Below are 7,200 nucleotides of genomic sequence, written 5' to 3'. Positions count from 1 at the left end.
GCTATCGCACCCATCAGTAGTGCCCAAAACCAAGCGAGGAGGAGCTCTCGCGTGCGTCATCATCACCCGCATCATCATCACCCGCATCATCATCAGCATCATCATCAGCATCACCAGCAGTAGGAGTGGAAGCACGAGCAGGCCTAGTAGGAAGAGCACCATGAGCGTACACGGAGAAGTCGAAGTTCTGGAGCATCTCATCGGTAAGAAGAGGCATCTCCCACTGAGGTGCTATCACAGGCTCCATCTCAGGTCCAGGAGGAGGAACAGGGTGGTTCCTTGAGGCCATGAATTCATTCTGGCGCCTCCGTGTCTCCTGGGTCATAGTAAGGGTCTGATGGGCAACATCATTGCTGTTCTTGCACATTTGGAACATGCATGTGAAGAATCGAGCGGTCCCATGCTGGGAGCGCCGAGAGTGACTGGAGCTAGCATCATGATCATGGTGAGCCTTGGAGCGGCGCTCAGTGGTGGGCATCATGGAGGGAACATCTGAACGAGTGGCCTCCTGAATGGGGAACCTGAATGGATCCATGATGACTTTCTCACCAATAGCGTTCCGAGGAGCGGGAACAATGTAGTTGATGAGCCGCTGAACATACTGGGCATAGTTTGGAGTCATGCGGTCCATAATTGCTCTCTTCAGTTCACAGTAGATAAGATCACAGCCATCAATCTTCCTCACCCTGTCAGGATGACAATAGTACATCAAGTTGAGGTGATAGTTCCGGACTTCACTGTGGTCTCCAGACTTGCTGATGAGGTTCTCCCGGAACAGCTTGGCAAGTACCAAGTAGGAGTAGTACATCCCAGAGATAGTGGGAGGTCCAGGCGTAGGGTTCGCAGGATAGCAGAAAGAGATGTCACCCCTAGTACACCTGGACCGTGAATGAATCTTGTACCCTGGATTACTGTCATCACCACAACCCATGGCTGCACGGAACTGAGAGTAGGAGCATGAGTACTTTGTCTTGCCGGTCATCCAGGTGAGGGTGCGGTCTTCATCATCATGGAAGAAGACAGTGCAGTGAAACTAACGGACAAGGAGGGGACAAAAGGTAGGATCATCTTGGGTATCATCAGGCTTGAGGCACACAAGGTCATACAATCCCAGACCCCTCAAGGTTTGAACCACAAAACGATACTTTGTGGCTTCATGCAAGGCAAGTTCGTCAGGATTGATGGCCTTGGGTGATACAATGTTACCATGCTTCATAAACTCATGAGAATCATAGAAACCCTCCCAGAGAGCTGCTTGTGTGTTGGTCCAGAATGCCTTGTCCGCACGAGTGTAAGTTGGCTTTTCAAAGCGATACGGATTCAGTGTCCTCCATTCCTGCCACTCAAGACGGTTTGCAGCCCCAACATTGATGGTTGGTACTACCTCATCATCCTCTTGGACAACATTCTTATCCTTGTGCTTGGTAGCAACAGACTTGGTTCTACCCCGAGCTGAGCTGCCAGTGTCAGTACCTTGATGAGCTTGAGGGGGTGCACGGCTACTAGAACGGCGGGGAGGATCAGCCGTCCTACCTCGCTTGGCAACATGGCCACGTGGTGGCTCACCACTCCAACTTCCTGTGAATGAGAAAATATAGCAAGGATAGCAGTGGGGTAAGTGTACATGTCATCAATAAGAGGGAATCCAAAAAGCATAGCATATATCCAAGTGTAGTGATGAGATTGTGCGAAAACTGGGCAACCCGGCGCATAGGCCGGTCAAACCGGGCAGCAGACCGGACGATCCGGTTTGCGACCGGTTGACCGGGCCACACGCCGGGCCGGCCGGTTGAGCGGCCGGTCGACCGGGCTGGTGACCGGGTCTGTCGATTTGTGATGTTATGCCCAGATTTCTACCACAAATTCATGCAAAAACTCAAAAAACTTGAGTACATGCTATAGCAATAGAGTGGAGAATGTGCTTTGTGTTGAGAGACACTCTAAAGGCATGAGGACTTGCAAACCCTAAACCTAACCCTAAGATTTCCACAAATTTTGGCAAGAACTTGCAATGTGTGAGGAGGACTAGAACTTAGGGAGGGAAGGAGAGTACATTACCCGAAGACATTGTCCTCCTTGATCAAGGGAACAAGAAGAACACAAGGTAGGGCTTGAAAACCAAGAACTCCAAAAATTCCCAAGCTAGTTGGAGAGGGACCAAATCCTTCGGTGGAGATGTTCCAATGGCCCCGATCTATGGTGTGGTGAAGTTTGGGGAAGTTCTTGTGGTGGGAAGTGCCTAGATCTAGGTGGAGGTGTTGAGGGCGCCGGCCATGGAGGTTGGGGATTGGGGAACAATGGGGAAGAAGACCCCAAGGGGTATCTCTTCCCAATATATAGTAGGCTGCGCGACCGGTCAGGTATCCGGTCAGACCGGGCTGGTGACCGGCCGACCCGGCCCAGACCCCGGTTGCCGCCCGGTCCACCGGACCATCCGGTCAGGGACCCGGTCCGACCGGGCCAGGGACCGGCCAGCCCAAAATTGTCTAATTTTTGCCTCGTTTTTGCCCCTATGCTGTGTGTAAATGTGTGTGAATGCTCAAATGATGACATGTACATATAGATAGATAGATGATGATGAGATGAGCATAGACATGGGGTTGGAAACACAAAGTTCTCTAGGCATACCCATTGGAGAGAAAATCCAAACAAGATGTGAATAGCAACAATGGGCATGATTCGAAGTGTATATCAAGAATCATAAGTTATTTTGGAAATGATGCTCGCACTAAGATCATTGGGCCTTATATAGTCAAATCAATTTGTAATGAAGGCTCAATGAGGGGCGGGGGAGTACTCCCCCTATGTGAAAGCGCAAATGTCATGTGACCGCGAAGAGACATGCTTGGGTCCATATAATGACATTGGGTCTATTTATGTTGCACACATAGGTATGCATCATACCAAGACATGGTAAGATGACTATCCCCATATGTGCTATTCCTCTAAGCTAGATAGCAAGATAAATGCAAAAATATAGTGCAAGAAGTTAATCAATCCAAGTTTTTAGGATCAAGAATACCAAGTTCTCCTCTCAAGTTAACAAAGCGGGCTTCATCCAAAGGCTTAGTGAAAATATCCGCCAATTGGTAGGTTGTTCCCACATGAGTGAGATCAATATCCTTATTGGCAACATGATCACGTAGGAAGTGATGGCGAATGTCAATATGTTTGGTGCGACAATGTTGAACCGGGTTGTTGGCGATCTTTATTGCACTTTCATTGTCACAAAGAAGAGGCACCGTACCAAGAGACACACCATAGTCTTTCAAGGTTTGCTTCATCCATAACAATTGAGTGCAACAAGATGCCGCGGATATGTATTCGGCTTCGGCGGTGGATAGGGCGGTGGAGTTTTGTTTCTTGGATGACCAACTCACCAATGACCGGCCAATAAATTGGCAAGCCCCGGAGGTAGACTTCCGATCAACCTTATCACCGGCCCAATCGGAATGCGAATAGCCAATGAGTTCAAAGGTTGACCCCTTTGGATACCATAGCCCGAGAGTAGGAGTGAGAACAAGGTATCTTAGTATCCGTTTGACCGCCACTAAATGGCTCTCCTTGGGAGCGGATTGAAAACGAGCACACATCCCTACACTTAGCATGATATCCGGCCTAGAGGCACAAAGGTAGAGCAAGGATCCTATCATGGAGCGGTATACCTTTATGTCCACATCCTTCTCACCGTCACATGAACCAAGTTGCCCCTTTACGGGCATGGGTGTCTTCATTGGACTCGCATTGGTCATGTTGAATTTCTTGAGCATGTCCTTCACATACTTTTCTTGAGAGATGAAGGTGCCTTTTGCAAGTTGCCTCACTTGGAAGCCTAGAAAGAACTTCAACTCTCCCATCATGGACATCTCAAATTTCCTAGTCATCAATAGCTCAAAAGCTTTGTTATGATTGGGGTTAGTTCCACCAAAAATAATATCATCAACATATATTTGACATATAAAAAGGCCACCCCCTTTAACCCGCTTGGTGAAAAGGGTGGAATCGACCGTACCCATGCAAAACCCATCATGTAGTAAGAAATCCCTAAGGAACTCATACCAAGCACGTGGAGCTTGCTTGAGACCGTAGAGTGCCTTATGGAGTAAATTCACGTGGTTGGGCTCGGCATGGGTCCTCGAAACCCTGGGGTTGAGCCACATATGCGGTTTCTTTTAGGGGACCATTCAAAAATGAACTTTTCACATCCATTTGATATAATTTGAAATTGTGGAAAGATGCAAATGCAAGCAAAAGACGAATAGCTTCAAGGCAGACTACGGCGCAAAGGTATCCTCAAAATCCATACCTTCTATTTGGGCAAACCCTTGCGCCACTAACCTTGCTTTGTTTCGTATAACAATGCCATTCTCATCTTGCTTGTTCTTGAATACCCATTTGGTCCCAATGACATTGATGTGATGATCCTTGGGTCTCTCAACTAGAGACCATACTTCATTACGAGTGAAACACTCCAATTCTTCTTGCATGGCAATTACCCAATCCGGATCGACCAAGGCTTCATGTACCTTAAGTGGTTCAAAACTAGACACAAAAGCATGATGTTGACAATAAGTGATAAGTAATGCATGGTGTCTACGAGTTACCACTCCTCTTGAGATGCTACCAAGGACTTGATCCACTTTCATGTCACTTGCCCTTGTAGCGGCCTTGATCTTCCGAACGGTTCCTTCATGATCAATGAATTCATCTCTTGCTAGTACTTGATCATGAGGGACCACTTGAGCTTGATCATGAGTTGAGGATGTTTCTTGATCGTCATCATGATCTTGCTCCATGGAATGAGGATCTTCTTCTTGTTCTTCGGATTGAGACTCATCTTGAGTGGAGGGTGGTTCTTGAGTTGCACTTGATGGTTCGGCTTGAGTTGAGCTAGGCTCCACTTGTGGCGTGCTTGAGACATCTACTCCATCATCTTGATCATTATTATGAACCTCCATGGGCCGGATGTGTCCAATGCCCATATGCTTGATGGCACTAGATGGATCAACATCATTACCTGCAACACATGGAACAACTTGCTCCACTTGGGAGCCATTATCCTCCAAGAACACCACGTCACAAGATACTTCAATAGTCCCGGAGGACCGGTTGTAGTATCTATAGGCATGAGAGTTCTCCGCATATCCAACAAATATACCCTCTATGGTTCTAGTTTCAAATTTACCGAGCTTTCCTTTGTTGTTCTTAACAAGGCATTTGCATCCAAAGACACGAATATACATGACATTAGGCTTGTTACCGGTAAGGAGCTCGTATGGGGTTTTGTTGTGGAGGGGACGGAGAAAGAGCCGGTTGGAGTAGTGGACGGCCGTAGAGATGGCTTCTCCCCAAAAGTTGTGGGGTGAGTTGAATTCACTCAACATGGTTCTTGCCATCTCAATGATAGTCCGGTTCTTCCTTTCAACAACACCGTTTTGTTGAGGGGTGTATGGCGCCAAAAACTCATGCTTGATGCCCTCATCATCCACAAACTCTTGCATAGTGTAGTTCTTGAACTCGGTGCCATTGTCGGTCCTAATTGCCTTGATCTCGGATTCATACATACGTTGAGCTTTCTTGGCGAAGGTGATGAACTCTCTATGGGTCTCGTCCTTAGACTTAAGGAGAAAGACCCAAGAATATCTTGAGTAGTCATCAACAATGACAAGTCCATACTTGCTGCCACCAAGAGTATCATAATGTGATGGCCCAAAGAGGTCCAAATGAAGGAGCTCCAAAGGCCTAGATGTGGTAACAATACTCTTGATGGGATGCTTCTTCTTGAGTTGCTTTCCGGCTACACATGCACTACAAACACGATCTTTCTCAAAAGAAACACCGGTTAGTCCCACAATATGCTCACCCTTTAGGAGTTGTTTAAGATTCCTCATGTTAACATGACCAAGGCAGCGATGCCACAACCATCCTTCGTCATGCTTGGCCGCCATTAGGCATGTGGAGAAGGAGGGGCTCTCTTTCGAGAGGTCAACCACGTAAAGGTTGTTCTCCACATATCCAACAAGGACCAATTTGAGATTGTCACTCCTAAAGACTTGCACATAATATTTAGTGAAATATGAATTGTAACCGGCATCGGCAAGATGATATATAGAAAGTAAGTTATAGCCAAGATATTCAACAAGCATAACCGTCTCAAGGCACAAGTCCTTAGAGATTGCTACCTTGCCATACCCAAGTACCTTTCCCTTTGAGTTGTCACCAAAGGTAATGCTTGACTTCTTGTTGATATCTTCAATAAATTGATCAAGCACCCCTTTTCCTCCGGTCATATGATTGGTGCATCCACTATCAAACACCCATTTTGGACCACCGGAGGAATACCCCTACAAAATCAAGTAGAGGATTTAGGAACCCATCGATTAATGGGTTCCCTTGCAATGGCAACAATATCTTTTGGTACCCAAATTGAGTACACTCTATAAGCATAGCCATTAGGAGGGCCAACATAGTTAGCATAGACATCACCATAATAATCAACAAATAATGCATAGTGATCGTTTGGCCCCGTGCGGTAACCACTAGTGGCTTTGCCCTTTGAGGCTTTGCCATTGTTAGTGACCTTCTTGTTCGTATCTTGAGCGGGTTTCTCCTTCTTGTAGTTGTTCTTCTTGTGGGACTTGGGGACATATCCAAGTCCATACTTTTGATTGTTTGACCTTTGCTTACTCAAGAGGTCATCCAATCCCATCTTGTTCTTGGCGGTGGTGAACTTTGCAAGTTCCTTTGTTAGCCTAACATTTTCCTCAAGAATAGATGCTTGCTCACAAGAAGATTCATTAGGATGATAGTCAAGACCATATTTGGTCACCAAGGACTCAAGATATGCATTGGTCTCAAGATGCAAAGAAAGTTCCTCTTGTAAACGAACATGTTCCTCAACAAGTTTAGCATGCTCACTAGTAAAGGAAATGGAGGAACAAGCAAGCTTTTCAACATCAATGGGATCCTTCATTGATCCAAGAGCCTTTTTGTAGGATTCTTGAAGTAGATCATGATTCTCTCCAAGTTTCTTGAGCTCATCCTTGACAAGCTTGTTAGCTCTTTCAAGGTGGTCAAGATCCCTAGTGAGAGAAGCATGAGCAACTTCAAGTTCCTCCTTTGAGGCATTGAGCTCTTGGGTCAATAATTGAGCCCTATCAATAGTTTCTAGGTCCTTAACTTTATCAAGTTCATAAGTTT

Source organism: Lolium perenne, chromosome 2 (assembly GCF_019359855.2).
Source record: "Lolium perenne isolate Kyuss_39 chromosome 2, Kyuss_2.0, whole genome shotgun sequence".
NCBI lineage: Eukaryota > Viridiplantae > Streptophyta > Magnoliopsida > Poales > Poaceae > Lolium > Lolium perenne.
The sequence above is the reverse complement of the archived record's forward strand: the minus strand, read 5'-3'. Positions refer to the sequence as shown.